This window comes from Eubalaena glacialis, chromosome 12 (genome assembly GCF_028564815.1).
Source record: "Eubalaena glacialis isolate mEubGla1 chromosome 12, mEubGla1.1.hap2.+ XY, whole genome shotgun sequence".
Lineage (NCBI taxonomy): Eukaryota > Metazoa > Chordata > Mammalia > Artiodactyla > Balaenidae > Eubalaena > Eubalaena glacialis.
This window is the reverse complement of record NC_083727.1, coordinates 5,143,805-5,168,507: the sequence shown is the minus strand read 5'-3', so window position 1 is coordinate 5,168,507 and position 24,703 is coordinate 5,143,805. Positions and strand designations below refer to the sequence as shown.

The 24,703-nt window shown below is 36.0% G+C and overlaps 1 protein-coding gene across 7 annotated transcripts in view; it reads left to right on the top strand.

Moving 5' to 3' along the window:
• Positions 1-24,703, top strand: part of QKI (QKI, KH domain containing RNA binding) — a 143,104-nt gene that overhangs the window by 49,903 nt on the left and 68,498 nt on the right. The gene's annotated exons all lie outside the window — the stretch shown is intronic.

Sequence of the window (24,703 nt, the reverse complement as noted above, 5' to 3'; positions counted from 1 at the left end):
TGTTTGACTGATTTTAAAAAATAACCTAGATTTTGATTGCCAAAGATTAGACTTATTGTTAGGAAGGGTTTGTTGTTTGTTTGTTTATTTTTTAAATACATTGCCTTGAAAGGGATATCAAATGATAGACCCGTTATGTTATGTTATTGTTATGTTAGAGCATGTGCATTGAATCACTTTGTGGAGCTTATGGAATGAACACCAGACCTATAAGGTATTGACTTCATTCTGATATGCATCTTTTTGAGCTTCTCACTTCATTTCATTTAAGCTCTCCCATAAGCTGACTGGATCTCAGTCATTTTCTCTCCTTACAGACAAATAATGACTTAGTAGTTAAGTTGGAGGGAGAGGCCGTCAATGATATTGATTATCTTTAGATCTTATTATAAGCTGTTCTTGTCAGCTGAGTATAAAGATACTTTGAGGCAAGCATGTGAGTTCTCCCTAAGCATATTTAGCTGTTGTATTTAAAACAATTTTTTTTTATTAGAATCTTAAAAAAATTTAAGCATATTGTGAATCAGCTGAGTGGCAATCTCGTATCGCCATGCAGTTTTGGTTCCCCTGTTTGCACTTATGGTTGCGTTGCATTAAGTAATGCTAATTTAATAGCCTAGGGACAATGAGATGAACTCTCAACAACTGAAGGACAAATAAATCTTCACCAAAAGATTAGTGTATCCATCAGTTAAACAAGTTATTAATATCAGTCAGTTAACAAAGCGTGTTTTGCCCTCTCCTCAGCCTCTGTTAGTTCTGTAGTAATGGCTCTCCACTTAACTCCACTCACACACTCACAGACACTGAGGATTAGAGCTTGGAACTGTAATGAGACATCGTGAGTTATGTTTTCAGTCAAGTTGAACTTTGTAGCCTGAAGAACATTTTTCTGCTATCATTTTGACAGAAGATTAGAGTGGTTAAGAGCGTAAGCTCTATAACCATCTTGCTTTTGTTTGAATCTTGGTTCTATCACTTAGCAGCTTTGTGATTTTAACAAATTACTCCATCTCTTTGTGCCATATAATATAGTGAGGGAGTGGTGATGTCACTTCTCTCTTATGATGGTTGTGAGGATTAAATCAGTTGTAAAGCACTTAGAATAGTGTTTTGACACATAGTAATCAATCAATTAATGTTAATGATTGTTCTTAATAAATTTTATATTAACATTATTAGTTAGTACATTTTATGTTTAAACTCATATTGTATCATAGGGGAATACTACAGTTTTTTAAGCTTTGGAAATGACAGTACTTTTGTTGTTGCTTTGTGACCTTTGAATATCCCATATTCTGATGGCTTTTCTGTTTTGTTTCTCTGGTGTGTCCATATTCTGTCTTGTCCACTTTGTTGTTAAGCAGATAGAAGCAGTTTGCACATTTTATTTTATTTTTTTTAATATGTACTGTTGTCTAATGAAATAAAAAATGTTTACAGATGAATGCATGAAAACAGTAATAAATTAAGACGCCAACAAAATTTTTGACTGCAGATTATATTTTTAGTTTTATTAAAGTTCTACAGATGAACATACTTAGGGGATATCAAGTTAATTTGAATGGCTATCGTATGTTTGATATTACGGTGAAGAATTTATATGTAGATTTATAATGCCAAGAGTGTTTTCTGTAATCTTAATTTAAATCTGCCCATAATTGTCAACCAAGTCATTTTGGTTTATGCTGTAGTAACTCTGCCCGTTGAGTTCTTAAAAATGCTAGTAAAAGTTAGATCAAAATGGAAGGTACTATCATTCATTGCTTGGCTGTTATTTTTACAAAGAACATGACAAATAGATGGAGGCAAAAAGAAATATAATAATAAGGCCGATTGAGGTATATTTCATGTGTTTAAAGGAAAACTTTAAACTTTTCTGCAGAGTTGTCAGTTTATGTAAAAGCTGAGAAAGCTAGAAAATAAACCTTAATTTACTGACTGTCCAAGGTGTTATGATGGAATACTGTTTGCTGATTTGTATCCTTCACTGCTAGTCTGATAAACTCAGTGAGGGCATACCATGTCTATTTTATGGAGTATTTCCCTGGTGTTTGATGAGTACCTGGCACAGAGCAGGAACTGGAAAAAATTATCTGGGAAAGGAATGAATGTTTAGGTAATAAATGAAAGGCATAGATGCTCCCCTATCCCCGCCCCATAAAAGATTTTATAAATAGAGATAATTATAAATCCTATGTGCTTTTAATTCTTTTGGGAAGATAGGCAGTGCTGTATCATTCTAAGCTGTTGGTTTTAAGTAAGGGGGTGAATGTGGCACTTTAATTTTCATTCTCTTAGATTGGTATTACTTCAGCATTATTGATGGGCACAACAGTATTGTCATTGTATAAAAATACCCAGGGGAGTGGTACTGGGTAAACTCATGGAGCCTAAGAGCAAGTACTGCACTCAGACTTCATAAGAGACTAAGGGGCCATGCTTGTGTTTCTGCTCCCCTCTCCCACCCAGAAATGTTGACCAGTGAAATGTCTACAGTTGGTCAAAGCAGGGTTAGTCAAATGTTGTGTCTTCTGGAAACTTCCAATAAGACTCAGCAATTCTAGTTAGAGCTCTTTGCTTGAAATGAAGGGATGTACACTCAGGGAATCAGATGGCCTTCTAGGGCTGCAAATAGCAGTGGCCAGATGGTATTAACCACTTTCACGATCTGTGCAATGTCTTATTCAGACCGTTCAACAGTCTCAAAAGATAGTTTTTACTCTTCTAACAGGACTGGAGGCTTAAAGAGGTCAAATAACTTATCCAGTCCCTCATTTCTAACTAGTAACTACACTCAGTATAAACATATATCTTGCTGGACATTGAAATTCAGCTCTACAATTCATTCTCTTCAGAATATGGGCTTTGAATTTAAAATTAGATCAATCTGTAATAAAGTTTTAATTCAGTTTTTAACTTTGTTTCCCAAATATATTTGACCACAGTCTCTCCTTTCCAAGAGCTGTCCCTCTAACTTCTTGAGGAACTGCAGTGTTGTATGGACCATGATCTATGAAATGTTATTAGAGAGGCATATTGTGTAATTGCAAACATAGGTAGAATTTCATAACTTTTTTTACATGTCACTTTTCATATACGTTACAGATTTTTCTTAAATGTCTCTTATAGTCCTATTAATTTCTTATGGTGCATATATATTTTAACTAGTTAATATGTGATATTTTTAGAAAAGTTAAAAAATGTATATGGTCTGGGAAAAAGTATAGGCACCTGATTCTGTCACTCTGGAGACTACTCTTATTGACAATTTTGGTATGTTTTCTTGTAGATCGTTCTCTCTGCAGTTATATACACTTCTACATGTGTTATAGAAAGTGAATCTTTTACTGTTCATGATGCTTTATAATTGGCATTTTCTCCTGCAACCTTGTACCCTGTCCTATGTCAGTTTAATTGGCAAGTAACTGAGCTTTATAATGTCTAAGACTTTGTGCTGGGTGATAAGAAAGCACACTTAAAAGATGTTTCAAAGCAATATTGATAGTATATGCAAAAATTAAGTTGCTTGATTTGTGGGGGCAGCTTAGACTTTTATTTTTATGAAAGATGTTGTTGCTCTCTCAACACTTGGAAAATAATCAAATTAATACAGTGTTTTGTTTGACATACTAAAGTGGCTGTGATAGTCAGTGATATAACATCATGTACAAACATGGTCCGAAGAGCCTGCTTTATTGATCTTGTTGAGTACTAGGCTTTCTGACAACCTCGAGCGTAGGTATAGTTTATTTAAAAAAAGAAAAAAAAAACAACAACCAGAAAAACCACCTTTCATCGTGGCGCATTTTAACCAGTGTTTATTCATCACCCAGTGTTAGCATCGTCCATCTCCTTCCATGTGTGCCCACATTCCCCCTTACCCTTCCTCCCCCTCCGCCTACCAGATGATTTGGGGAGCAAATTCCAGACATAATTTCAGCTGTAAACATTTTATTAGGTGTTTCTAAAATAGAAGGACTCTTTAATGCTATCATGTTTATGTTTTTTTTTAATCACCAAAACAATTTCTTTGTCGCTATTTAGTCAGTGTTCACAGTTCCCTTCTTGTCTCATTAATGTGCTTTGAAAAAAAGTTTGCATGGTATCCAAGTGAGGGCCTTATATTAATACCTTGCTTAAGAGATTGATAGATCTCTTAAGCCATTCTCACCCTTGCCCCCATTTCTCCTTGTAATTTATTTGTAAAAGGGCTGAGCTATTTGTACTGAAGATTTCCTGTGGCTTGTGCTGACTGCACTTTCATGGTGGTGTTTAACACTTATCTCTGTCCCCTGTATTTTTGGTAAATTGGTGGTGAGAAAGGTTTAATCAGATTTAGATCTCCTGCCCTCCCTTCCTCATTTCCTTTCTTCCTTTTGAAAGAAAATTTCACAAGCAGTGTTGTGGTTGTGGTACCTAAAATCTAGTTTCCTCCTGATTTCAGCAGTTACTGTTGATTGTTTTTTAGGCCCTTTATTTCAGTAGGAACTGCAAAATAGTTATTATCCTGTTTCTTTGCTGTTATTAGCTAGGTTTACTTTTTATAGGAGAGGCTGGATAAATGCTCAGTTCTTCACTTACTAGGTTTAAAATAGTGAGTTGGTTCCTAGGAATCCTCCAGAGGTGAAGAATGAGTTTTTTTGTTTCTATTTGAGTATCATTATGAATGCATTTAAACAGTTCTGATGCATTTCAGTTCATTGTACTTAAGTGTTTTTAACTGATGATCATGTGGTTTGACCAGTGGGGGGCCTTTTCAAATTCACTTCCAAGTCCCTTTAACACAATCCCAGTAGTTTGGGGCTAGTAACTTTGTTTTCTGGTGTATATAATAGTCCAGGCTCATCCTAAGATTTCCTCCCCAGACTTGAGATCAGCCACTTCTTTAAGGAACCCTGATTACTATTAGTGAAAAATAGTATTTGGAAACTGCAGTATGGGCTTTAGTGTTACTCATTATTTGTAGACCTTTTCAGGACAGAGCTAGGAGATACATAGGTACACGCACACACACACACACACAGGAATATAAGTATCTTTACAAAGTTCATTCTCATTTAAAATGAAAACTACAGTGTTTTATTTAATTGATCTTGTATCTATAGTTTGTTTCCCACTGAAAATGCTGGTTCCTAATGACAGAAAATGATTGATTTTCTTTATTCTAAGATATACAAAACAGTCTCAGAATAACAATACGAACACTACTACCAACAAGATAGTCAGTGAAAACAATTTTTCACCAGTTCTTACTGTTTTCAGGGTATGTTTCACTAGAGAAATTACTGTCTTTTAAAACACTCAACAGTTTTTCAGTATATATCAGTTATGCCATCATATGGATAAACAGTTAAGCTCATTTGTTACACTTGGTTTTCTAGTTTTACGAATTTCTTATTTTTCTGTTACTTGTAAAATATTTACATGGCTCCAAAATCAAATCTACAAAGTAGGAAATTTTCAGAGAAGTCCTGCTTTTATCCCTGTCTCTTTTATCTATCCCCCATCTTGTAGTTTGGGTAAATTTTTTATTTTGGTATTTGGCTTATCCTTCCATTTCTTTGTTTTACATGAATGGTTACATGAGCGTGTGTGTGTGTGAGTGTGTGTGTAATTTCTCACTCCCTTCGTAGATAATTGTATACTCTACACTTTTCTATGCCTTGCCTTGGTTTTTTTGTTTGTTTTTTACTTAATAGTGTATCATTGAGGTCACTTACTGGCCGTATATAGAGACAGTCTTTATTCCTTTTAATAGCTTCATCATATTCCATTGTGTCTGTGTACCATAAATTATTCCAGCATTCCCCTATTAATGGACATTTAGATTGCTTCTAGGCTTTTGCTGTAACACATAGGAAGAGTGCTGTATAGAATAGCTTTTATATACATCTTTACATGTACTTGCTAGTTTATCTTTGGAATAGAATTCCAGAAGTGGTATCACAATATATAGTTTGCTAACTAGTGCTAAATTCTTCTCTTTAGGGATTATTGTTTTGCATTACTTCAGCAATGTATGTGAGAACCAGTTTCCCAACAGATTCACCAACAGAGTTAAACTTTCATGTAAGGCGCTGTTAAAGAAGCTGTTCCATAAGTATATATTTCTGTGTGTCTTTAAAAGGTCCTTGCTGTTATGAGCAATGCAGCCATCTCTGATTTCCCAGTTAGACAATTGTTTGAAATATATTTCTTATTTTCTCATTGAACCCATTTATGAATAATGGTTAGACATAGTTGAAATGGTATTACCGTAACTGGTCTTAAGGTACATTATATTGTAATAAACTTCTGGTTGGGCCCAAGCAACTAATTGCTGTTTCAGATGTTTTCAAGAGGAAAAGTGCTGTAATTTTCTATTAGTTTACACAGCCCTTCTCAGCTAGGGCTCCTCATCTTAGAAGTTCTTCAGTTTCACTGAGAGTGGTTCATAACAAGTACCACTATAGATAGGAGAGGTTAATTATATATAATTTATGCCTTGGGCCAGGCATTAAGTACTTGATTCCCTGTGGAATCAGTTGAGAAAGGCTGTACCCTGTGGGGAATGGGTTTTTTCTCTGTACTTTATATCCCTGCCTTAATACCCCCCGCCCTGACCCATGCCATTGGTACCTTTGACTCAGTGCATCAGAGAGTAGGAATTTTTACGGATTCTCTCTTAAAAATGTTAATTTTATAAATTACATGCTTAGAAAATTCCATGTATCTGATTTGAATAGTAGTATTTAGCTATAAAAACGGGTCAGTTGCTTTAGAAGAGTGATTATGAAAATTATAGTAATGTATAATCTGGTTTGGAAGGAACCTTATTAAAGCCATGAAGTCTAACACTTGTTATATCTAATTCTATGATATTTTAGTTCCTATACTGCACATGGTGGTTACTCAGTTTTCACCACCTCCTGTCATAGTTAATTTAATACCTTTTTAGGCAGCAAATATTTTTTGAATGCCTATGATTTTTTGCCCTCAAGTATCTTTTACCCCCAAGAGACTGATAAATTGACAGTGGGCTAATGCACAGTGTGGTAAATACCACAACAGGTGTTATACATTGTGCTGTGGGAAGCCAAGGAAGTGATGAGTTCTTTTACAGGTTGAGGGTTTCAGGGAAAGCTAGAGAAGATTGGACTGGAGTAGGAACTTACAGGGCAGATGAGTGGAATGGTATTCTAGAAATCAGAGGTAGGATCAACCAGTATGTGTCCTTACGCTAATGCTTGACATATTGCAGTGGAAGTTATAAGGTATAGTGGGAGAAGTGGTATTGGAGACAAGGTTGGGATCTGAGGATAATAGGACCTTGAATATGATATTAAAACTTTTTCTTCTAAAAGTGCATTGGCACTCATGTTTTTAAAGTAAGAAGTTAATATGATATATTGTTTTAAAAAGATAACTTGGCAGTCGAAGGGATAGATGGAAGGGAGAAGAGACCAAAGGCCACAAACAAATAACCAAGTCTTAGAACACTTTACTTAGAAAGTTCTTCCCTGTGTTCAGAAAATCTGTCTTTGGAACTTAGATCCTCTGATCCTAATTCTACTTTGAATTCAAAACAAAATAATCTCTTAACCTTAGGGCCTTTGACATACTTAATGACAGTCCTTTGTCTCAAAGGTGTCCTACTCTAGCTATAAACTAATTCCCTAGTAACTTAAGTCCTCCTCTGCTTTTTTTTCTTTCTTTTTTCTTTCTTTTTTCTTTTTTTTTTTTTTAATGTCATGGGACATAGCATTGAATTCAGCCTCAAAAGTGATCGATTGGTTTCTTTTTAAACAGAAAGGAAGGCCTGCCTTTCTGGAAGAGTTTTATATCAGTACTTTTCAAATTATCTGCCACAAAAGAACATTACAACAAAATTCTAATTCATCGTAGACCAATTCTTTTGTAAAATATAATGAAATTAATTATCAAAGAAAAAGAATTTTTAAAAGATAATTTTAATCCTATTTAAAACTTTTTATATCAACAGACAAAACTATCCAGTCAGGATACTATAAAAGTTCCAAAACACTTGATTTCTGTACTGGCAGGCTACCCTTGGCAGCAGCTCTGGCTTAAACACCAGCTTGCTGTATGATCCGCTGGTTTTTTCAGGGCTGGAAACTAGCCCTGTGGTGTCCTCTCCTCCCCACTTTTCTTCTTTCTTCTCATACCCTCATTTTTGCTCTGAGTGTTTTCAAAATATTCACTTTTTTAGTTCTGTTTCTGGTTACATGTTCATTTTGGACTCAAGTGACTTAGCTTTGTTTTAAGATGGAAGAATATAAAGCAGTGCAATACAAATTAAATGTTTAATTCAGATTGGATAGTATTTCAGTACATTTTTATAGAATAGAGTCATTGCTTTGCCTGTATTAAGTGCTAAGAAAGATAGGGGAGATTTGAAATAAAAATTCTGCTACTATTTATTTAAAGTATAGTTTTTTAAAATTTGTAAGACACTCTTCAAGGGATAAAAAGGTGGATCCAATGAGAATAAACCTGTTTTCATTACTAAAGTAGCTCTTTGAGTAACCTGTAAAACTTAAGCTAATTACTCTGCCATAGATCTAATAATACCAAGATGAGTTAATTGTCCATGTCTAATGAAATGAGACATGAGTTTCAGTGAAGAGAGTCCATTTTATCACTAGATGCTGTTAATGAGCCTTTTAAAATTCAGTCTTGATTGGATTGCAGTCAATTTAGTTAAGGAATCTTTGAGCACCTTATAATGTGTTGTATATATAACAAATTTTCTTTCAGAAGGTTCAGTTCTCTGTGGACAGAATTAGTAGTGGAATGTTGCTTATGTGTTTATCATTATGCTGCATCAGTTGATTTTCTTTTTCAAAATCCTTTAACAAGAACTTCGATGGAAAATTTTTTTCCGTTGTATTAGTGACAAATTATTAGACAGTTTCATAAGCCTAGTGAGCCATCCTATTCTATCCTACTACTTTTATTTTTCTCCTTCAGTTATGAAAGATAACAATTTAAAGAAATTATATTGTTGCTCTTTGAATTTTAAAACATGCTATTCTTTTATTTTAAATCATGTATAATTGTTAACTCTTTGACTTTTAAAGACATGTATAGTTGTTATTATTTTTTTAAATCAGGAATTGTCATAGGGCCAGGATGATATCACAGTCTTTGGGTCCAAAAAAGTCAAAACTGTGATTCTTCATTTTGTGAATTATATGTTACTTAGAAAAGAGCAAATAGAAATTATAGCAGGTAGTTAGGACTGCTCCTAACAACTTGGCCAGTTGATTAATTAAGACCTTAAAAGGTCTTAATAAGTTTTCAACTTAAGCTTTTGCTGAATTCAGATACCTATAAAGTATTCTAAATATAGGTTACTATATTCACTTCACATAGAAAATACTATTATTTTTCATATTCTGATGTGAAGGAAGTTCTGTATCATTTCACCTTTGTAACTAGTAAGATTAATTTCTGACTAGTAACTTGTTTTTGTTCTTGCATTTTTGGAAAGGATTTTTTTGTTTGTTTGGGGGGTTTTTTGTTTGTTTTTTTAAATGTTGTGTCCTCACATAATATTAGCTTGCCCCATATTGATATTAAGTTTCATCCTTTGGTTAAAATGGCATCCATCATATTTTTTCATTGTAGAGATACTTTTCCCCCATTTAAATTAATAACTAATCTAAGGGGAATACTTTGCAACTTTGTAAATATCCTGTTCCCAACAAAATTTTGCCCCCCCCCCAAAAATACTCTTCCCCTGACTCCCCGTGTGGAGTTAGGCTAAAATCTCCCCTGAATTCCAGACTGCCTACTTACCATCTGGACTGGGTTGGATGGGGTGGGGTGGCTGGTGACAGCAGTGCTGAGTTGGTGGTGGTGGTGAGGGTGCAGCGCGCTGAGCGCGTGCTGTGACTTAGGGGCTGCTCTCTCCTCGCTCCATGTGGATCCACTCATTGTTCCCAGACAGCCCTGTGAGGTAGCTACTGTTGTGTTTCTAATTTTATCCGTGAGGAAGTGGAGACGTGGAGGAGGTTCTCTGCACCTCGCTGGTGAGTTGCTTACTCAGGATTTGAACCCAGGCTGAGTGCAGGAGTTTCATTATTGCATTGTGGTTTTCCTCAGTAGTCTTTTGATCTCCTTATCTCCACTCTTCCTCTCTGTCTCCCTCTGGCAACCAGAGTGATTTTTAAAGAATAATCCTGCAACATATTTTTATGTGTTCAGTAAGAGTCAGCTCTTTACTGTGGCTAACAAGGCCCTGCTTGGTCTTGTGTCTAGCTGCCTTCCAGGCTTCTCTTTGCCACCTCTGTGACTGAGGTCCCAGCTTTCCATTCCTTCAGCATACTGATGCCCTCCTTGTAGGGCTTTGGTCTTGCTGGTCCCTCACCTGGAATCCTCTTCCCCTGGTATCTTTTTGTAACTCAGTCTCCACTTTTCAGATTTCTGTTCAATTTCACATTTTCAGAGAAACCTTCCGTAGTCACTCTGCCCCAAAACAGCAAACCCTGATGCCTTGCCACACTGCTCTCTTACCGTTTTGCTCCTTGTGTCCATTATCACTCCGAACATGCTTTACCTGTTTATTATTATGTATCTTCCCCCATTAAGGGTGTGTGTGTTTGGTGATGGGAGCAGAGTGCTGTCTGTTTTGCTCGCTGCCCTGTCCTCAGTGGGGGAGCTGTAAGTGCCTGCCAGTCGTTGGTACCACGACAGTACGTGTTGAAGGAAGGAATGGTTTGCCTTTTAATTTTGCTTATGATTATTTTACATAAATTATGACCTGAACAGTCAAACTATATTTTATTGTGGTTTTTTGGATTCTGTCTTTAGTATCAGAGGCTTTTACATTCCTCAGTAGTTTGTATAGATATTTGCTATTTTCTGTTATCATTAGGGTTTTATTTATTCAGTTAAATCTTACATACTTTTATAAATTATTTCATTCTGTAGGGTAAGATTGCAAATTCTACATTTTCAGTTATTTTGCTCTTAAAATAATTTTAATGACTTAAATTTTAATCGCTTTTGACAGTTGTCTGTTATTTTCAATATGTGAAAAATGTAAAATTAGAATTTTTGAAATTCTTAATTGAGGAGCAAATATTCTTTTTAACTTTTCGAGGAATTTTTTTGTCCAGTGGTTTAGTTTTTGGAAGAATTTGCTCTGATTGTATAGGTAAGAATTTGCCTAGGCAGTTAGTTCTAATTTGTCCAGATGTGCTGTATTTGTTACCAAATGATCTAGGAGAAGTAAGAGTAAATAATGTTTGTTTTCCTAAAAAAAGGTATAGTGTTTCTAAACCATAATTACCTTCATATTTTGAAGTTTTTCTTCTCAGTATAGCTCTTTGGAAGGGCGACACTAAGGTTTGGTTTGCCCAGTACAGTTTCAGCTGTACTTATTGTCTAGGCGTAATTATTAGTATCTCCTCTTTCACTTTCAAAGTATCCTGATTTGGATGACAAATTACATAGTCCCCCTTAGATTTGGGGCATTGTTTTGGTGTTTGTTCAGCTTTCTTCCACAAAACATTAGCACTGTTCTTAAATCTCCTTGTATGCTGGCTGTCTGAGATTTGTTGTTATGGAATGATACTGTGGCCTTATGAAAGTTTTGATAGAAAATTAAAATGTTGCTTTTAATATGTCTGTTTCAAAGTGCTGCCCTTAGAGTGAGAAGTGATTTCTGTTTATTTGGAGAAAATAAATTGTGGAAGATGTGTACATCAGAGGATCATTCTGTTCTCTGGTACTTGATCCCTTGCTTATTTATAGGATTTGATTCTTGTTCTTTATTAGTTTACTCTTACCAGCAGCTGTGGTTAAAAGAAACAAAACAAAACCACTTGGGAGATATCCTTGAGTCCTTTCTACCCTCAGTCAGTCATTCAACAGATTTGCACAATTGTGCAGCTCAGTATCTTGTGAGTTCCCACAGGTGCCTCCCCACCACCATTGTCTAAATCTGTGCTCTCATTATTTTTTGCCTAGACCTCTGCAGTCATCTCTTAACTGTTCTTTTTCCCCTCAGGTAATGTGCATAATATCTACTAAAGTCAATTTTTTTGTTATTACTAATATCTTGTTAGTATGTTTATATATATGTGTGTCTCTCTGTCTAGGTATATGCAAGGTTGTAGTACTCTGTGTCATGAAATAAAATAAAGGTTCTTCTCACCGATTGCCAAGCAGTTAAATGTCCTGTTTCCATTACCTGATTTACCTTTAGTTACTATAAACTTTTTTATTTGATTATTTAAGCTGTGTAGATAATTTATACAAAAAAAATTTTTTTACCTATTAACTTTTAGAATTCCCATTGTGTACCGGGCACTTTTCTTTTTACTTGTTGATATAAGAGAGCATAAGATTTTTGTGTCGAGGCTGTCTTAAGCATTTGTTCAGATTTTTCGTATATCTTAAAACCTCAGGAGGTAATTGTAGTTGTTTAGAAGCATCTCACATCACAAATGTGATGGTTTAGGACTTAAGGTTTTTAAAAATGTAGTTTTTATATCAAGTTATAATTATCACAAGAAAATAATGAAGTCACCATGGAAAACAGTACATGAATTTGTGTTCAGAACATTATACATGTGTAGAGCTAACTGGTAGAAGAGTTCTAAATTAAAAAAAAAACCAAACACATTTTATATATTTGGCATGAGGGCAGAAATTATTTGGCAGGAAATAAATGTTATCCTGATCAGATCTCTCTGATAGAGGCTTTTTTCACGGTGGAGTGTTTTGTTGTAGTCAAGGCTGAGGTGCATGTAAATACCCCAAGATGATCTTCCATGTCCTCCGTCACCACCAGGTAGAGGATACCTTACGGGAGTTTCTGTGATTGAGTTCAGGATGCTTGCCATCCCTAATCTCCCTCGCTTGCCCCAGGCTTGTTTAGTTAGAACTTGCTTTAAGGTTTACCCAAAAGCGTATCGTCATTTCTCCCTAAGCTAGTCTTAGTCTGTACATTTCTTTTCAAGGGAAATGCCTAGACCTGTGCTCTGTCCAGTAGGGTAGCCATTGGCTGTATATGGAGATTGAAATGAAAACTGAACGAGAGAACAGTTGAGCTGCTCAGTCACGCAATCACGTTGAAGTGCTCAGGAGCGCCTGTGACAAGTGGCCGCCCTTTTGGACAGCGGATGCAAGCCACTGTCATTGTTACTCAAAGTTCTGTCGGGTAATGCTGCCTTAGGCAGAGCAAACTTATATAGAAAATGCGGAGAAATAAGCAGTTAGGAACAAATTATTCCTGTTTCTAGCTTTATATTTTGAAGTAACTGTAAATTTACAGAAGAACTGCAAAAAGAATATAAAGAACCCTCCCCACACCCCATATGCCTTTCACCTCATTCGCCAATTTTTGACATTTACCACTTTAGTGCTCTCGGTCTTCTTTGTTCCTGTCCCTCACTTCCCTTCCCTCTCTTCCCCTTTTAATTTGGAATACTTCTTCTTTTTTTGTTTTTTCCTGTCATTGATTATTTTGGGGAAATAAATTTCTATTATTAAAAGTACTTAAGAGATGATTGTGAATGTTTGGCAGGTTTTGTACATTTATCTCTTGGAACATAAACCAGATTCTAAGGGTGCTCATTTTGTTTTTTTAGGTCTTTCCTTCCATTGCCATTGATACAGTATGTATTTAGTTACACTCATTCACTCAGGAGTCACTGATTTCAGTGCTTTTGCCCTTTCTGAAAAACTCTTTAAACTCATTATAGGAAGAACTAAAAATAATCTAGAAATGTGCTAGTGACCGAGCTCTTAACTTTTATCCATGATACCTAGATATATGATTTATTTTGGACCAATTTGCAGTATATGAATAGGCCAATGATAAGTAAAACCTAATCTGGACCTAGAAAGTGAGTTTTATTGGCAGTAAAGATATGAATACTGTCAGTGACCATTTTTGAGCAATTTCTCCTTTGATGGAGTGATTAGATGAAAAACAATTCATCAAGCTGTCAAGGAAGACCAGAACCCATTGTGACATAAGTGCCAGGCTTGATGAAAAGTCTGAGAAGCAGTGGTAGTGGCGTCACCAAGCTCAAACATATGGTCTTGTTTCATTACCATCACCAACAGCGTACATTTAATTTAACCTTAAATGGAGTGTAATACAACCAAGTCCATTATCTCCTTCACACAGTGTTATTTTCCAGTCTCTTCTATGTTTTCAGTTCCATCCCCTAACCTTCTGAACAACCAGACCATTCCTAATTGCCCCTACATACATTTATTCACATGTTTTTTTCTGTCTAGAAAATTATTTTTTCTACCTTTCAAAATTTATTAAATAATTTAATAAGTATTTTTTGATTCCCTACTCTGGGCCACACACAAAGCTGGGAGGTTGTTCCCGTGGAGCACAACTAGAGAGGAAGACAGAAAATAAACAGGTAAGTAAATGAACACTACAGTATGAGATGGTGATAAGTGCCATGAAGAGAATAGCATCAAATGGTGTAATAAGTATGATCAGTGTGGAATGCTTCTAACTAGGGCGTCCAAGTCAGGGCTGTGGGCAGAGGTGACATCTATCGTGTGACAAGAGGGTAAAATGAGCGTAAGTGTAAAGCACTCAGAGAGGAATGACGTTAGATTGTCTGAGGAATAGCAAGGTCAGCGTGGGTGGAAAAGAGTGGGAGATGAGGTGGGAGAGATCCTTCCATGCAGGCAGGGGAAGGAGTCTGGATCTTATTGCAAGAGCAGTTGGAAGGCAATGGATGGTTTTAAGCAGAGTGGCATGACCTGAAGCCGTTAGAGAGTGGGTTGTAAAGGGATGTGTATACGGACGGTGATAAGAGTTGAAGCAAGGGACTCGAAGTGGGCTATTGCAGTTATATTTCTGATTTCCTCAGTGGAGTGTGGACATAATTAATGCCCATTAAAAAATTGTGTTGTTCTTACCACAGAATTTTAGTCAACCAGTTTCTTGAAATTTCCGAAGTACAGGAGCATCAAATAGAAAATGCAGAAGAAACACTTAAAAAATTTACTTAAGTATAAACAACTGACACATGACTTAAGTTACAAAATAGAGAAAAAAAGAGAAAGACAGCCCACAAGCACTTTATAAGTTAGTTGAATAGGACTTAAGGTTAAGAAGCAAAGTTGTAATTTAAAACCTGTAAGTAAAATTAATTGCCTGGGTAGAGAGAATATGTGAGTATATTTTGCAAGAACATCAGTGGCCATTTTACTTTTTCAAGTCACACCGAGACATAGGTAACAATTTTTGATCTTCTTGAAGTGTAAATGTTTCCCCTCTCCCCAATATACATGATTCTTCTCCATACTAACACTTGCATATAGCTTATAATGTAAACCTACTAAGTAAGATGAAAATAGTTTCTCAATCAAGTGGTTGGAATATTTAGGAATAATAGGTGTCATTTAACAGAAAGTTTTAAATTGTATATTTAAAATTTTTTCTTCACAAGTCTTGAAGTAACTCTAAACAGACAATGTGAATTAGGGTATGTTCTTTCCTTTGGTCACTTACCATGCTTTCCCACCCAGCTCTGGCATATATACACATGAACTAGGTTGCCGAGAGAGATTTATTCCAAGGATATGTTTTGAATGATTTTAACATTAAAAAAAAAAACCCCAAGGCATTTGAGGCAGAGATGTTTTTTTAGACAATAGTTGTTTAATGAGCTGCTTGTATATACAAGGGAAGAGAATAGGCCTGATTGCTCACAATCTGATGTTTGAAAAAGTATTTTCCTGGATCTTATGTATTTGCATATCTAATTGCTATGTAATCAAAACCAAGTGAACTGTAGCTACTTGAAACTCTAAAATGAAAGGCAATCATCTGTATGGGGAGTGGGGGGGAACCCCTAACATGCAGGCTAGCCTGAATATTAGCATTATAGGTTTCTTGTGTTTAATTATAGGTGTCTCACTGAGCAGTAAATGTATGCTTGTGTAATAAAAAAGCAAGTATGACCCTGAAACACCAGCTCTGCTTTTTGGTAACAGAGCATTGACTTTGAGAGAATTTAGCATCCTTTGTGTATTTTGGTGATAAGGGATTGTGCCAGAATGGCTGTTAATTACTTGCTTTGTTTGATATGGAAAGCACTGGTTCCACACTTTTCTTCCTACCAGTGACAGCACTCAATTAAAATGTGTATTAAAGCAGCTATAATGCCCTCGGTTATCTGTTGGGAAGACACGATAAAGAAAATTAATTTGACTTTTTCCAGCTGCTTCTTGGCAGCTTTGTGTTTGGTAAATGGAAAATAAATAGAATAAAAAACTATTTACTCCAAGATGTACTGTATATCCTTTTATAGACTTTAACATCTTATTTTATGATTTCTTGCTGCCTCATAAATGGATTATTAAATTAAGAGAGATATTATTAATATTCTTAATTTGGAAGTTTAGTAGCCACTGATTATCAATTAAAGCTCTCTGTATATTTTAACTTGTTTGAACTTCTAAATCTAACACAAGTTTAAAGCTCTGGTTTTTTTTTTTAGTTTCCTTGTTGTCAGATCAGTAAATTACCTGTTAGTTTGTTTCGTATCAATTCACGTTCCTAACTTGGGTCTTTGATCAGTGTAATTTGGATAATTAATAACTACTAAGGACCGCTGTAGGGAGATTACAGGTAATGCATGTAAAGGATGTGCAAGCCTATGTACATCCTGTGTATGCTGTTTGATGCTGCTCTACTCAGTGTCATTTCTTTTAATGTTCATCTCTGAAATATTTTTCTTTTAAAAAATGATTTATAAATATATTACAGTAAACTTCCAGTTTGTTATGTTTTTCTGTGCTCTGCCTGCTGTCATGTACTCTCAGCCAATGAATGCTAGTATAGTGGAACACACGCTTACCTATGCGTTTCTCAATGATCATAACACTGTATCAAAGTACTCTCAGCCAGTTGAGTGTTCTACATTATATGTGGTTTACTCTTCTTTGAGAAGGAATCCCAAATTCTAGCTGACCCCTGAAACGCACATGTGCAAAACAGACTTAAAGGATCTCAGCTAAAGATCTGAACTGGGACCAGACTTGGCACCTAAGAAAGTTTGCAGTTCGAAATTATCAGCCACCTTGGCCTCATTGGTGTTTATAAAACACTACCCGTGACAACTGAAGAATTCACATTTTTTTTTTCAAGTACACATGTGCATTCACCAGGATAAAACATATGGTAAGCCATAAGGTGGAAAAGATTGAAATTATATAGGGGATGAGCTCTGACCAAAATGGAATTAAATTCCAAATATTTGGATATTGAACGCATGTCTGTATAATCCATTGGTCAAGAGATGTCACAAGAGAAACTAGAAAAATTTTTCAACTAAATGATAATGAAAATACAACATAAAATTTGTGATATAAAGCTAAAGCAGTGTTTACAGGGAATTTATAAAAGTTTGTATTTTGAAAACTTCAGTTATCTCATTTTCTGCCTCATTAAAATTTAAAAAATAACAACAAGCTAAACCCAAGGTAGGTAGAAAGAAGACAATAAAAGTAAGATAAATTACTGAAATAGAAAATGGGCAATAGAAAAAAACAAACTAAAACATGTTTTTTAAAAATAAAGATTAATAAAATAGATAAAACTATAGCTAGACTGATCCAGAACAAAAGAGAAGACACTAACTACCAGTATCTGTAATAAAACAGGGGATATCACTAAAGATCCTACAAATATTAGGAAACTTTTAAGGGAATATTATGAGCAACTTTCAGCCAATAAATTTGACAACTTAAGAGTCTTTGAAAAACACAAATTATTACCAAGAAGTGACAGAAATTTGGATAACCCTATACTGATTAAAGAGGCTGAATTTATAATTTAAAATTTCCCAACAAAGAAAATGTAAAGCCTAGGTACTCACACTAATGAATTTTATCAAACTTTAAGAAAGAAATAGTATTAATCCTATATGAAGTCTTTTCATAAAAGATATGAGAAGGGAATACTTCATTTTAACTTTACCATAAATTGGTAATTACTAGCATACCATGATACCACCACAAAAAGAAAACAAAGATCAATATTCCTCATAGATGCAGAAATTCTAAATAAAATTTTAGCATGTTGAATTCAGTGATATATGGGGTATATCTTGGCAATGCAAGATTAGTTTAACATCTGTGAATTGATCAGTGTAATTCATCATACCAATAAATATAGTAAAAAGCTATATGATTATTTCAAGAGATGCATTAAAAATATTGAACAAAAGTCACTACACTTTCATGATAAAACCACGTAGCAAACTAAAAATAGAAGGGAACTGCCTCAATTTGATAAAGACCAAATGTGAAAATACTTATAGCAACATCATACTCAACACGAAGACTCAATGCATTTCTCCTAAGATCTTAGACAAGGCAAAGATGTTTGCTTTCATTACTTCTATTCCAGGTTGTACTGAAGGATGGTCTTAGCAAGTGCAGTAAGACAAGAAAAAGAAATTAAAAGGCATACAGACTGGAAAGAAAGATGTGAAACTCTGTTTCCATACTTTCTGATTGCTTATATAGAAAATTTTAAGTTATATGAAAGATGAGTCTAACAAGAAGAGATCGTGATCTTAAATTTGCATATACCAAGTAGCATAGCTTGAAAATATATAAAGTAAAAATGACCAGAACTGAAAGAAAAACACAAACCCACAATCATAATTTTAGCATAACTCTATAAATAACTGATAGAATAAGTAAACTCAATTAAGAATATAGAGGATCTGAACAACACAGCTAGCAGACTTGACCTAATTAACAAAAAAAGAACATTGTGCCCAACAGTGCCATAATTCATTCCTTTAAAGTGCGTGTGGAACATTTTGCCAAATAACTGTGTGTTGGGCCAATAAAGAAAGCCTCAGCAAAGTTTGGAAGTCTGAAGTTATTCACAGTATGTTCTTTAATCACAATGGAATTGACCCCTGGGAATAGAGAACGTACTGAATATTACTTTGATGATTAACGAAAAGATGTTTCTTTGAAAATTCATGGGAGATTGGCTCAAGATGGCGGAGTAGAAGGATGTGCGCTCACTCCCTCTTGCGAGAGCACCGAATCACAACTAACTGCTGAACGATCATTGACAGGAAGACACTGGAACTCACCAAAAACTCACTGGCACATCCAGAGACAAAGGAGAAGCCACAATGAGATGGTAGGAGGGGTGCAATCACAGTAAAAATCAAATCCCATAACTGCTGGGTGGGTAACTCACAAACTGGAGAACACTTATACCACAGAAGTCCACCCACTGGAGTGAAGGTTCTGAGCCCCATGTCAGGCTTCCCAACCAGGGGGTCCGGCAACGGGAGGAGGAATTCCTAGAGAATCAGACTTTGAAGGCTAGTGGGATTTGATTGCAGGACTTCGACAGGACTGGGGGAAACAGAGGCTCCATTCGTGGAGGGCACACACAAAGTAGTGTGTGCATCGAGACCCACGGGAAGGAGCACTGACCCCATAGGAGACTGAACCAGACCTACCTGCTAGTGTTGGAGGGTCTCCTGCAGAGGCGGGGGGTGGCTGTGGCTCACCATGGGGACAAGGACACTGGCAGCAGAAGTTCTGCGAAGTACTCCTTGGCGTGAGCCCCCCCAGAGTCCACCATTAGCCCCACCAAAGGGCCCAGGTAGGCTGCAGTGTTGGGTTGCCACAGGCCAAACAACCAACAGGGAGGGAACACAGCCCCACCCATCAGCAGACAAGAGGATTAAAGTTTTACTGAGCTCTGCCCACCAGGGAAACACCCAGCTCTACCCACCACCAGTCCCTCCCATCAGGAAGCTTGCACAAGCCTCTTAGATAGCCTCATCCACCAGAGGGCAGATAGCAGAGGCAAGAAGAACTACAGTTTTGTACCATGTGGAAGGAAAACCACATTCACAGAAAGATAGACAAAATGAAAAGGCAGAGGACTATTTACCAGATGAAGGAACAAGATAAAACCCCAGAAAAACAACTAAATGAAGTGGAGCTAGGCAACCTTCCAGAGAAAGAACTAAGAATAATGATACTGAAGATGATCCAGGACCTCGGAAAAAGAATGGAGGCAAAGACTGAGAAGGTGCAAGAAATGTTTAACAAAGATCTAGAAGAACTAAAGAACAAACACCTAGATGAATTAAAGAACAAAGAAACAGAGATGAACAATACAATAACTGAAATGAAAAATATACTAGAAGGAATCAATAGCAGAATAACTGAGGCAGAAGAACGGATAAGTGACCTGGAAGACAGAATGGTGGAATTCACTGCCGTGGAACAGAATAAAGAAAAAAGAATGAAAAGAAATGAAGAAGGAAAAGAGAGAGAGAAAGGACCCAAGAAAATATTTGAAGAGATTAGAGCCGAAACTTCCATAACATGGGAAAAGAAATAGCCACCCAAGTCCAGGAAGCGCAGAGATTCCCAGGCAGGAGAAACCGAAGGAGAAACATGCTGGGACACATACCAATCAAAATAACAAAAATTAAAGACAAAGAAAAATTATTGAACGCAAAGAGGGAAAAATGACAAATAACATACAAGGGAACTCCCATAAGGTTCACAGCTGATTTCTCAGCAGAAACTCTATAAGCCAGAAGGGAGTGGCACGATATATTTAAAGTGATGAAAGGGAAGAACCTACAACCAAGATTACTCTACCCGGCAAGGATCTCATTTAGATTTGATGGAGAAATCAAAAGCTTTACAGACAAGCAAAAGCTAAGAGAATTCAGCACCACCAACCCCGCTCTACAGCAAATGCTAAAGGAACTTCTCTAAGTGGGAAACACAAGAGAAGAAAAGGACCTACAAAAAGAAAACCCATAACAATTAAGAAAATGGTCATAGGAACATACATATCGATAATTACCTTAAATGTGAATGGATTAAATGCTCCAACCAAAAGACACAGGCTCACTGAATGGATACAAAAACAAGACCCATATATATGCTGTCTGTAAGAGACCCATTTCAGACCTAGGGACACATACAGACTGAAAGTGAGGGGATGGAAAAAGGTATTCCATGCAAATGGAAATCAAAAGAAAGCTGGAGTAGCAATACTCATATCAGGTAAAATAGACTTTAAAATAAAGAATGGTACAAGAGACAAGGAAGGATACTACATAATGATCAAGGGATCAATCCAAGAAGAAGGTATAACAATTATAAATATATATGCACCCAACATAGGAGCACCTCAGTACATAAGGCAACTGCTAACAGCTCTAAGAGGAAATCGACAGTAACACAGTAATAGTGGGGGACTTTAACACCTCACTTACACCAATGGACAGATCATCCAAACAGAAAATTAATAAGGAAACAGAAGCTTTAAATGACACAATAGACCAGATAGATTTAATTGATATTTATAGGACATTCCATCCAAAAACAGCAGATTACACTTTCTTCTCAAGTGCGCATGGAACATTCTCCAGGATAGATCACATCTTGGGTCACAAATCAAGCCTCAGTAAATTTAAGAGAATTGAAATCATATCAAGCATCTTTTCTGACCACAACGCTATGAGATTAGAAATGAATTACAGGGGAAAAAAACGTAAAAAACACAAACACATGGAGGCTAAACAATATGTTACTAAATAACCAAGAGATCACTGAAGAAATCAAAGAGGAAGTCAAACAATACCTAGAGACAAATGACAATGAAAACACGACAATCCAAAGCCTATGGGATGCAGCAAAAGCAGTTCTAAGAGGGAAGTTTATAGCTATACAAGCCTACCTCAAGAAACAAGAAAAATCTCAAACAATCTAACCTTACACCTAAAGGAACTAGAGAAAGAAGAACTAACAAAACCCAAAGTTAGCAGAAGGAAAGAAATCATAAAGATCAGAGCAGAAATAAATGAAATAGAAACAAAGAAAACAATAGCAAAGATCAATAAAACTAAAAGCTGGTTCTTTGAGAAGATAAACAAAATTGATAAACCATTAGCCAGACTCATCAAGAAAAAGAGGGAGAGGACTTAAATCAATAAAATTAGAAATGAAAAAGGAGAAGTTACAATGGACACTGCAGAAATACAAAGTATCCTTAGAGACTACTGCAAGCAACTCTATGCCAATAAAATGGACAACCTGGAAGCAATGGACAGATTCTTAGAATGGTATAACCTTCCATGACTGAACCAGGAAAAATAGAAAATATGAACAGACCAAGCACAAGTCATGAAATTGAAACTGTGATTAAAAATCTTCCAGCAAACAGAAGTCCAGGACCAGATGGCTTCACAGGTGAATTCTATGAAACATTTAGAGAAGAGCTAACACCCATCCTTCTCAAACTCTTCCAAAAAATTACAGAGGAAGGAACACTCCCAAAGTCATTGTATGAGGCCACCATCACCCTGATACCAAAACCAGACAAATATACTACAAAAAAAGAAAACTACAGACCAATATCACTGATGAATATAGATGTAGAAATCCTCAACAGAATACTAGCAAACAGAATCCAACAACACATTAAAAGGATGATACACCATGATCAAGTGGGATTTATCCCAAGGGTGCAAGGATTCTTCAGTATACGCAAATCAGTGTGATACACCACATTAACAAAGTGAAGAATAAAAACCATATGATCATCTCAATAGATACAGAAAAAGCTTTTGACAAAATACAACACCCATTTATGATAAGAACTCTCCAGAAAGTTGGCATAGAGGCAGCCTGCCTCAACATGATAAAGGCCACATAAGACAAACCCACAGCAAACATTATTCTCAATGTTGAAAAACTGAAAGCATTTCCGCTAAGGTCAGGAACAAGACAAGGATGTCCACTCTTGCCACTGTTATTCGACATAGTTTTGGAAGTCCTAGCCACGGCAATCAGAAGAAAAAGAACTACAAATTGGAAAAAGTAAAACTGTCACTGTTTGCCCATGACATGATACTATACATAGAGAATCCTAAAGATGCCACCAGAAAACTACTAGAGCTCATCAACAAATTTGGTAAAGTTGCAGGATACAAAATTAATGCACAGAAATCTCTTGCATTCCTATACACTAACAACGAAAGATCAGAAAGAGAAATTAAGGAAACAATCCCATTCACTATTGCAACAAAAAGAATAAAATACCTAGGAATAAACCTACCTAAGGAGGTAAAAGACTTGTACTCAGAAAACTATAAGATGCTGATGAAAGAAATCAAAGATGACACAAACCGATGGAGAGGTATACCATGTTCTTGGATTGGAAGAATCAATATTGTGAAAATGACTATACTACCCAACTCAATGTACAGATTCAGTGCAATCCCTATCAAATTACCAGTGGCATTTTTTACAGAACTAGAATAAAAAATCTTAAAAATTTGTATGGAGACACAGAAGACCCCGAATAGCCAAAGCAGTCTTGAGGGGAAAAAACTGAGCTGGAGGAATCAGACTCCCTGACTTCAGACTATACTACAAAGCTACAGTAATCAAGACAATATGGTACTGGCACAAAAACAGAAATATAGGTCAATGGAACAGGATAGAAAGCCCAGAGATAAACCCACGCACCTATGGTCAACTAATCTATGACAAAGGAGGCAAGGATATACAATGGAAAAAAAGACAGTCTGGTGCTGGGAAAACTGGACAGCTACATTTAAAAGAATGAAATTAGAACACTCCCTAACACCATACACAAAAATAAACTCAAAATGGATTAGAGACCTAAATGTAAGGCCAGCCACCATAAAACTCTTAGAGGAAAACATAGGCAGAGCACTCTATGACATAAATTACAGCAAGATCCTTTTTGACCCACCTCCTAGAGAAATGGAAATAAAACCAAAAATAAACAAGTGGGACCTAATGAAACTTAAAAGCTTTTGCACAGCAAAGGAAACCATAAATAAGACGAAAATACAACCCTCAGAATGGGAGAAAATATTTGCAAACACAGCAACTGACAAAGGATTAGTCTCCAAAATATACAAGCAGCTCACGCAGTTCAATATCAAAAAAACAAACAACCCAATCCAGAAATGGGCAGTAGACCTAAATAGACATTTCTCCAAAGAAGATATACAGATTGCCAACAAACACATGAAAGGATGCTCAACATCACTAATCATTAGAGAAATGCAAATCAAAACTACAATGAGGTATCACCTCACACTGGTCAGAATGGCCATCATGAAAAAATCTACAAACAGTAAATGTTGGAGAAGGTGTGGAGAAAAGGAAAGCCTCTTGCACTGTTGGTGGGAATGTAAATTGATACAGCACTATGGAGAACAGTATGGAGGTTCCTTTAAAAACTAAAAATAGAACTACCATATGACCCAGCAATCCCACTACTGGGCATACACCCTGAGAAAACCATAATTCAAAGAGTCATGTATCACAGTGTTCACTGCAGCTCTATTTACAATAGCCCGGACATGGAAGCAACCATGTTGATGTCCATCAACAGATGAATGGATAAAGAAAATGTGGCACATGTATACAATGGAATATTATTCAACCACAAAAACTAATAAGAGCCTGCTGTATGAAAAATAAATAAAGTAAAATTAAAAAATGAAGAAAAAATTCACAGAGTAGATAAACTTGTATAAAACTGATTAAAAAAAAAGAAGCAGAACTACATTTGATGTCATTAACTGTAGCACTGTTATTTTCTGTACCAGCAAGGGAAAAAAGGCAACCAAATAACCTGAGAGAAAGCTTGTTGTTC